The sequence below is a fragment of the Penaeus japonicus genome, unplaced genomic scaffold (assembly GCF_977035675.1).
Source record: "Penaeus japonicus unplaced genomic scaffold, GWHDUDI00000001_assembly GWHDUDI00000041, whole genome shotgun sequence".
NCBI classification, from domain to species: Eukaryota; Metazoa; Arthropoda; class Malacostraca; order Decapoda; family Penaeidae; genus Penaeus; species Penaeus japonicus.
Genome location: NW_028234443.1, coordinates 864,710 through 874,709, shown reverse-complemented (window position 1 = coordinate 874,709; position 10,000 = coordinate 864,710). Strand labels below are relative to the sequence as shown.

Below are 10,000 nucleotides of genomic sequence, written 5' to 3'. Positions count from 1 at the left end.
TGCGCTGGGAGACGGGAGTCCTGGAGGTTGAGCGATGCCATGTATGAGTACGCCCTGCGGCTAGCAACACGCCTCTTTGGTCCTCTATTCCAGCAAGATGGGTGGCCTGATCTCGGCTCGATCAGGTCAATCGGCTGGTCTCTCTTTTGAGCTAGGCTAGGGTCAAGCAGCTCCTGTCTTGCAGGCAATCGCATGTATTTGTGAGTGCCATCAATGCGAGGCAGGGGTTGTGTATATCCTCCCACCACCCCTGTGGCTTCTGAGCATGGTCTCAGTGCACAGCTTCCCCTTGTTGGACTCCGTGGTGGGTGGGGGCGTGGGAGGATGAATTGAACGCTTATATCTATGGCATATTTCACAAAAAAAAACCTGACTGACCCCCACGTTGACGAACCTGGAACGAAGATGACCAAGGCTGTCACCTTGGAACCTTTCAAGGTCCTTGGTGACAAAAGTCGAAAGTTGGGAAAGGCTCTGGTGTCGGTTCAGAGAAAGCCTACCCAAGAGCCTCGGGCTCGACCCTCCAAACCAGCCCTTGGCACTGACAAGTCTCTGGCGTCGGTTCAGAAGACGAGTCAAACTAAAAATGGAAGCCAGACAGGACCCTTCAACCCTGCTGGCCCCACTGCCAAAATTCCGGCGTCAGTTCGGAAGGCAGGCATTAAGCGTCCTCGGCCGGCTACAGACTCGGAGGGCGAGTCTGTAGCCCCGAGTCGGTTCCCCCAGTTTAGGGTTCCCCCTAAACCGGAAGGATTCGACAACGCTTATCAGATGGTATGGGCTCTGGAAACCCAGAGACAGTGCCGTCTGACGATTAGAATTGCCAGAGACAAAGGCATGATAATCATCCCTAAGGACCAGTCCACCCTCACCTTCCTCCAGGAGACTGACAAGCTCCTGGATGGGCGGAAGGTGAGTCTGGCGGCCCTGACTTCTCATGAGAGGAAGTCCAAGATGGTGCTTCTTGGCTTCCCTCAGATGTATGACCTTGAGGTCATCACCGACCATCCCAAGGTGGTGGGAGCTTCCCGACTTTCCAAAGGGAAGCACCCAACCAGGCAAGTCCTGGTCACCTTGAAGGGAGCCCCAGTTGCGTCCTTGGACCTTGGTAATTGGGGCTCCTACAACCTCAGGACGTACGTCCCTGATCCTCTCCGTTGCTTCACGTGTCAGAAGTACGGACACCACCAGGCCACTTGCTCTGCAAAGCCGAAGTGTGGTGTCTGTAGTCAGGCACACAGCACGGAGGTGTGCCTCAAAGCACACAAGGATGGCAAGCGGGACACTACTGCCAAGTGTCCCAACTGCCACAAAAAGCACCATGCCTGGAGCCTCGGATGTTCCGTCAGGAAAGAAGAGGCTCTTCGGCGGCAAGAGGTCGTTGCAAAACGACCGGACTTTGTTCCTGCCCCTCCAGGCACTTATGTCTGGGGGCAGAACAAAGGGGTAAGGGCTCCCCCCCCTCCTAAGAGGAAGGAAGCACCGCCCAAAACAAAACCACCATCGGACACCTCCAACACAAAGGAGTTTCCGGCCCTGGTGGGTGTTCCAAGATGGAAACAGACCCGGAAGGGGTCTGGGAACAGACCAAAGGTCAACCCAAGAGCGGAGAGTCAAACTCTGTTTACGGAGAATGACTTGACGCTCCTGCTGACGGCAGTTGTCACAGCAGTTGTGTCAGCATTGGGACGGACCAGTGAGGAGACGGAGAAGGTAGTCAAGGTCGCCGTCACGGCAATGACCCAGACTGTCGCTGCCCTGAAGGAAAGGGATGTAAGGCCCAAGGCCTCTACACCCAATCCAACTCAGGGCGAGACTCCTCTCCTCACAAACCCCCAGGGCGAGACTTGTCTCCCCACCCAACCCGCGGCCAAGACCACACTGGCAGAGCCTGAACCCAAACCCCAAAGGGCGAGGAAGCCACAACCATCCAGAGTGAAGGTCAAGGCGACCAGGGGTTCTCCACCTCCCAGGAGACCCAGCCCTTCTAATGGCTCGACCTGTCCTGATGACAGTGACGAGTCCAGTGAGGAAATCACGATCAGTGAGGAACTCACCAAGGAGTTGTCAGACTCCGAAATGTCTGACGTTACTCACACTGGGGCGTCAGACACTGAGACCGATTATGTCAACGTCATTGACGACGCAGACTTAATGGACTCAGATTAGCACAATGGCTCCTAATCTAAGCATACTGCAGTGGAATATCAACAGCTTTTTCCGGAAGAATGCCCTTCTCCACGTGATCGTGCGATCTCGGAACATTGGCATTGTCATGCTCCAGGAGACTTTAACAGGAGACACTGTTCGCTTCTCAGAATATCATCCCTTTGTGTTGCCCTCTAACGAAGGCACCAGAAGTTTGATTACCCTCGTGAAGTCGAATATTCCCTGCTCCCTGATTGCCGATCCTGTGCAGTGTGGAGAAGGTGTTGAACTCCTAGCAGTTGAGATCCATATGGCTGGGGGTCCCCTCAAGCTGTACAATGTGTACAGCAGGCCAACCTGTAGGAGCTTAGATATTAGTGAAGTCTGTGCTGCTGCGGCACACGAGCCAATTCTCATAGGGGGAGACTTCAATGTCCACCACCCCATCCTGGCTCCCACGCGGAGCCGGGATGCGGCAGGCTATCACATAGCCGCGGTGCTTGAGTCATGCCCCGAGATTGCTCTTCTCAACAACCAGGAGCCTACGCACGTTGGCGGGGGGGTCCTTGACCTTACCTTTGTCACTGCGGCCTTGGTCGAGAGGATTCGTTGGTCTGTGGACAACACTGCCACGAGCGATCACTATGGGATAGTCACCACCATCTTGGATGCTGGCCCGGCCCCTGTGCCCCAGCACAATCCCCTGGCCAGGTGCCTCAGAACCAGTGAATTCTCACATAATGATAATGTGGATACACTTGAGGCAAGACTAGTTAATGCCATAGACGAGGCAGCCTCAGAGGCCATTCCGAAAACTTGTCCGTGGTCCAGGTGTTTTAAAGACGCCTCGTACTACAATGATGAGATAAAGGAGGTCAACCACAGAATCAATATGTGCAGAAGACACTTCCGCAGACAGAGAACCCCTGAAAACCATGCTCTTTTGAGAGAGGCTCTCAGGGATGCTCAGGAAACTGCTAAGAGGGTAAAGCAGGAAAAGTGGCTGGAGTGGTGCGAGTCCTTTAGCCACCAAACCTCCCTTTCAGAACTGTGGAACCGCATCAGACGGGCCACAAATCGCTCAGCCCCCAGAAAGACCCACCATGACCCACGGTCGGAGGCAGAGAGACTGGCACTCGAGTTCTCTGCTAGAACAAGTAGCGCCGGTCTACCAGCAGAGTTGAGGGCATGCCAAGAGGAACTGCTTCCAGGCAGGCATGCCCTCATCAGAGAAAAGTCGGTCGAGCCTGATGATGCCGATGCCATGTTCTCTCTGAGGGAACTAAGGCGAACATATAAGACCAGTTCGCGGTCAGCCCCGGGTTGTGATGGGATCTCCTACCCCATCATTTCCCACCTAGGACTTGAAGGTGAGCTTGCACTCTTGCATCTCATCAACAAGTCCTGGGAGACTTCCTCACTACCACAGTGCTGGAAGAGGGCTGACATAGTTCCCATCCCTAAACCAAAGGAGCCGGGTCGGTACCGCCCCATCTCTCTACTCAGCTGTCTGGGAAAGACGGCAGAGAGAATGGTACTGAACCGGCTCCAATGGAAGCTGGGACCTCCACATGAACACCTACATGGGTTCACAAGGGGTAAGAGCACTGCTCACAGTATAGCCACTTTACTGAGCACTGTTAGCAACACCAGTTCTGTCATTGTTTTCCTGGACCTGGAAAAGGCCTTTGAACTGGCGAGCCCACTCGCCATTCAAGAGGTCCTGATCCGCAAAGGAATCAAGGGCAGACTGCTTGCCTGGATTGGTGACTATTTTCGGGACAGAACTGCCAGAAGTTCCAAGGTCACCTTTCCAGGCATTTACCCCTGGAGAATGGCACTCCACAAGGGGGGTCCTCAACCCGGCTCTGTTTAACACCCTCATGTTAAGCATCCTCGACATTCCACTCCCAGCGGGGTGCAAGATCATCTCATATGCAGATGATCTGGCAATTATCTCCATTGGGAGGAATAATGAGAACTTATTCAGAAAAACCCAGCGTTGTCTGGATCTAATGTCTGAGGAATGCCGCAGAGTCGGGCTTAAGAGGCAATGGCGCTGAAACAGGATGTCCGAGACCAAGGGCTGCAAGTCCAAGGGTTAGAGCTAGAGTGGGTTCACGTCTTCCAATACCTGGGTGTATGGGTTGACAGTAACCTTACTTTCTGCTCGGAGGTTCAATACTTCCTAGAACAGACCAAGGCAAGACTCTCTGTCATGAGAGCTCTGTCAGGGCGGCGCTTAGGGGCTGGGCACCGTGTACTAAGATCCTTCTATGTGCACACTGTCCGTCCCATCGTGGACTACGCCTCTGTCGCCCTGATTATGGTCAAGCCTGGACTAAGGAAAAGGCTTGACGTCATGCAAAACGATGCCGCCAGGATCATTCTGGGTGCTCCTATATGGGCTAAGGTTGCCAACTTCCTCTTGGAGGCCAACCTTTTCCCTCTGGACATCCGGATCGATCAGATGGCGGCTCAGTTTCTTGCCAAAGTCTTACAGTCCCCGCCGGACTCGCAGCTAAGACAAAAAGTGCAGCGTCAGCTTGCACAGAACCACAAACTCTTTGCCAACAACTCCTGGCTGTCTCATACAGCCAGGGTGTTGATACGCTTTGAGCTCAAGGAGACACTGTTGGTCAAGGGCATGGACCTCCCCCACCCTGACTATGCCACAGCCCCGCCGTGGGCAAGATCCTTGATAGAGTATTCTGTCATGAACCTGTCAAGGAGAAAGACTCAGTACTCTCCGTCTCTTTTGAAGGCTGAGGCAGAGAGGAACATTGCAGAAATCACTCCACCAGGTAGTAAAACCTACTTCACAGATGGTTCTGTAGACCCGATTTCCCACACTGCAGCAAGGGACATAGCACAAGCTATGCGGGTATCTGACAATGCCTCCTCGCTCCAGGCAGAGGCAGTCGCTATTATGGGAGCCCTAGCCCATGCAGCCCAGACGGACAGGCATGTTGTCATACATACAGACTCTAGGGCCGCCATTGACAGCCTGCAGCAAAGCACGCCCCTTGATAACGTTTACCTTCTGACCACGATTCTTACTATTGCTCAGAGAATCCTGGATCAGGGTAGACGCATTATCAATCAACTGGATTCCAAGCCATGTTGGTATTAAAGGGAACGATGTAGCTGACAGGCTAGCGGAGGAAGGCAGGAAAAAACGTTTGAGTAATCTTGTGGTGCATCCTAGCCGAGAACTGCTAAGGCGTAAATTGATGGCTGCAGGGCAGGTCGGTGCCCTGCAGCGCCACAGAGAGAAAGCGAGAACCTCCCGCTCGGCCATCTGGTACTCAGACGCCACAGGCTATGAGTCGCTGATACTCTCTAATAGAATACCAAGGCGAGCCGAAGTCAGTCTTCACAGACTGAGATTAGGCTACCCTTGTGCGTGGTAAATCATACCCACCATTGGGCATGATGAGCGACGCTGCAACCATTGTGGCGCGCCGGACGCCAATATAGAGCACTATCAGATGGAATGCGAGCACACTCGCTTCCTCAGGCAGGGCCCAGAGATGACAGCCGCCGGGTTGGTAAGGCGGCTATGCCTATTGCTTTCCCCCTGGCAACTGGAGCGCCTTCAGGCAATCCAACCGCCACGGTAAGCATTCAGTGATGATGATCAGATGGGTCAGCACTTATAGCTGACAGAGGCCGGGCCGCCTCGTGCATATAGCCCGGGCGAAGGGAAGTCTTCGCAAATCTCTCTGAACTGAACTGAACTGATAGTGATTGCAGATAAGGATGCTACAGATAACGACTGATTGCTCCGTCTGTCAATCTGCCTGCCTCTCTCTCTCTCTCTCTCTCTCTCTCTCTCTCTCTCTCTCTCTCTCTCTCTCTCTCTCTCTCTCTCTCTCTCTCTCTCTCTCTCTCTCTCTCTCTCTCTCTCTCTCTCTCTCTGGGTACCATCACACATAAATGTAGAGTTACACGATATGGCTGATGCTCTATCTAAATCATGCAGTCATATGGAAACTATTGAGTATGACATTGGTGTAACAACTGAGCATGTGCGTAAGATCATAAAGAAAAGGCTCTCCAGTCAGGCTGAAACCGAGAGAAACTTTGAGCGAGACACAAGCAGATCAATCATTCACCATAATGCTATGCCCAAGACAAAGCATATCTACGGCAGTACAAACAGAGTTACGAGGCAGCTTGAGGTAGTGACTGCAAGGTTACGGCTTGGCTACAAATATTACTGGGAGTAAAGTGTTTCAAACAATGCTGAGGGAACTGAATGAAAGTTAGTTGTGCAGTCAACCCTATTCACACACCCTTGACCACTATGTAATGATATGTCCTCTAATTGAAGAGTTTCGTGAAAGGATTGAACGTAAAACATTGTACAGTATTGCAACATCCTTTATAGAGGACGGCATTTTATCAGATATATTACGCAAACACAAGGACTTTGCCTGTAATAGATAAAATTGCAAGGCCTCTCTAGAGTGATATACGTGCACTACTATGTCATATGTATAGCTTTGCCCTAGCTTATTGATTGACAGGGTCACAGTAATATCTGCTTTACCAACAATGTATGTCTCAGAATCTAACATGAACTGTACAAATCATTTAGGCATAGTTCCTATGCCTATTCATGTGTATACAATGTATATAATATGAATAAACATATCAAAATCTCTCTCTCTCTCTCTCTCTATCTCTCTCTCTCTCTCTCTCTCTCTCTCTCTCTCTCTCTCTCTCTCTCTCTCTCTCTCTCTCTCTCTCTCTCTCTCTCTCTCTCTCTCTCTCTCTCTCTCTCTCTCTCTCTCTCTCTCTCTCTCTCTCTCTCTCTCTCTCTCTCTCTCTCTCTCTCATCCTTTTGAGATGTACGTAACCACGTAATAAACTTGTCAAAGTCAAAAAAGTCTCTCTCCCTCTATTTATCTCTCTCTCTATCTATCTCTCCCTATCTACAAATCTACTTATATAAGAAAGAGAAAGCAGAAATGGCGTGTTCAGAATTTCAAAACCAAACCTTTATGGAAAGATGCTAATCACAGCACCTGGTTAAGATATATATATATGATTGTGTGTGGAGCAATGTGAATATCCTAACCCTTTTTATTCAAGAAAATTAAAAAAAATGATATTGTTTTGTATTCCCGGTATACAATAATATCGAATGCATTAAATTTGAGAGACGTATCTTTTTAGTACGATTGTTTTTACCTGCCGATACTTCGAAATTCCATCCTTTTCAGAATTTGAGTAAATCTGAAGACTATTATATGGCGAAGCTGCTAATTTTGATAGAATTAGTTCTCATCAATACCTCATTTTCCTACATTTCTCATTAGGAACAAACAATTAATTTCGGAACATTTCAAGGAACATAGGGTAAAAACAGCATGAGATAAAATATAGAAAAAGAAGTAGAAAAGGAATATATAACCAATAACTAGAAAAAGGCCGGCCAGCCGATCGAAGGGAAATTGTGAAAGTGTATTGTTTATGGAAGTGTGATCGTATCTTTTTTTATTATTATTATTATTATCATTTTTTTTCTAATATTAGGTTTGGTTATCAACAGACAACTGCGATGTTTCTGATGAAAAGAAAAACTTATTCAATTTACAACACACTACATCATATGCACATATATACACACACATACACTTTTTTTTTCTCTCTCTCTCTCTCATTTTTATATAGATATATAGATAGATAGATAAATAGATATGTGTGTGTGTATGTGTATATGTATACATGATAAATAATATGTCTTTGATAAAAAGAGAGGAAGAGAGAGGGAGAGGGGAGATAGTTAGAGATAGGTAGAGAGAGAGGGAGAGATAGGGAGAGAGAGAGAGAAAGAGAAATTGCCAATTGTAGGAACATCGTGAGAAAAATAAAATAACTTCAAAAACTGAATAGGGAGAGGGAGAAGGGGACAGAGGGAGAGAGAAGGAGAAAGGGAAAGAGAGGGAGAAAGGGAGAGAGAGGGAGAGAGGTAAAGAGAGGTAGAGAGAGATAGAGAACGGTAGAGAGGGGGAGAGAGTGGAAGTGGAAGTGGGGGTGGGGGTGGGAGAGGGAGAGAAAGGGAGTATAACCTTGCAATAACCATTTATATTTATATATTATGTCTGCTGTAAATATTATGTCCATCGAATATAATTTGCACAAGTATGCTATTGCCATTTAATTCTATATAATGCAATCATCAATGTAATTTGTATCTTTCATGTTACTCTAGTTGTTACCTATATATCCTACCACATACACATATATACATACATATACGTACGCTCGTTGCTTCACCTATCTGTTTACTCCTCTCTACTGTCACGCCAGATATACCAGTGTTGCTTTGTCTTTCCCTTTGCAAGAGCTATGTATAGACGCAACACTTCCCTCGTCACATTCCAAATGTCACATGTCACAAAAAAACAGGTGATTAATACGTATCCTCAGACAAATCATACATAGTCTCCTCTTGGGGAACAGAGGAGCAACACCTCACCCTCATTCCAACATAGGACTGTTCAAGCTTAAGAAATAAAGCTTGAAAGCTGTTTCGGCCATATTCTTCACACCCTAAGCCACCTTAGCAATATTCATATAGAGGTCTCCATCAGACTATTTTAAAGAGAGAGAGTGAGAGAAAGAGAGAAAGAGGGAGAGAGAGGGAGGGAGTAAGAGGGAGAGAGAGGGAGAGAAAGAGGGAGAGAGAGGGAGAGAAAGAGAGAAAGAGGGAGAGAGAGGGAGGAAGTAAGAGGGAGAGAAAGAGAGAAAGAGGAAGAGAGAGAGAGAGAGGAAGTAAGAGGGAGAGAGAGAGGGAGTAAGAGAGAGGGAGAGAGAGGGAGAGATAGGGAGAGGGAGTAACAAAGAGAGAGAACTGACAAATCAATTAATGTTTTGACTATGGAAATAACCATAGCTACCTCTTAGCTTTTCAACGTTATAAGAGAAAATCAACTCGTATGGATTTCACCAGTTAAGGGAATTCAAAACTTCATCATCACATTATTAACAACCATAAATATCTTATAGTTCTTGATCTTCGATCCTATTTCCACTGGTTATCTTGAAATGGACTTCATTTCTTACATTACATTGGTTACGTAGAGTTATAACAAAGACAAAAAAACTACAAAATAATGAAACAAAATATACACAAAAATTTTATAAATAAAAACACTTAATCATGAGCATTCTCGTATCATATCTATATTACAAGATGATTTGTTACCAAGTGAATAAAATCAGTGCACATGTATATAAAGCTTTAATTAATTGTAATTCAGAGAAGAATTATTAGTGATTACCACTACCTTGGGATAATAAATCACAAGTGATGCAAACATTACTCAAAATATTTATTAATAGGAAGAGTCTTATTTACAGTAAATTGCATTGATAATTGCTTGTGAAAATGTGTATACTTGCAAAGAAGAAAAAAATAGCTGATGTAATAGTTTCCAAAAGTTCACATGGTTTTGATAATATATTTCTTAAACCTAGGCTGGCTTGTATAATACCTTTGTAGAATCAGAAAAAACACAGTGTGGTACTTCAGTGTACTTCTATCAGTAAATGCTACACAACTTTCAATATTCTACATGAATTTGAAAATCACTGGGATTAATGATAATACAAAATAGAAAAATCTTATAAAAAAAAAAATTGAGTTTACATCCTCTGACAATTTCATTGCCTAAATTAAAGCTAGAAACAAGATTCAATTACTCTTTTCATTTGATAAGCAAGATCAACATTAATATCCACTGCACAGTACATTGAGCCAGCAGACGAGGCACAATTGTTGATGTGAGTGAGAGAAAAAAGTATATATAACAACTGCCAGCTATTATGCAACTGCATA

General features: G+C 46.7%; 1 protein-coding gene across 1 annotated transcript in view; it reads right to left on the bottom strand.

The window, feature by feature from the left end:
- Window positions 1-9,473: 9,473 nt before the first annotated feature.
- LOC122251021 (enoyl-CoA delta isomerase 2) overlaps window positions 9,474-10,000 on the bottom strand; it is an 8,302-nt gene continuing 7,775 nt past the window's right edge. The window contains exon 9 of the mRNA XM_043012747.2: window positions 9,474-10,000. This exon is cut by the window's right edge and continues 462 nt beyond it. The gene's annotated coding sequence lies outside the window, so the exon portion shown is untranslated.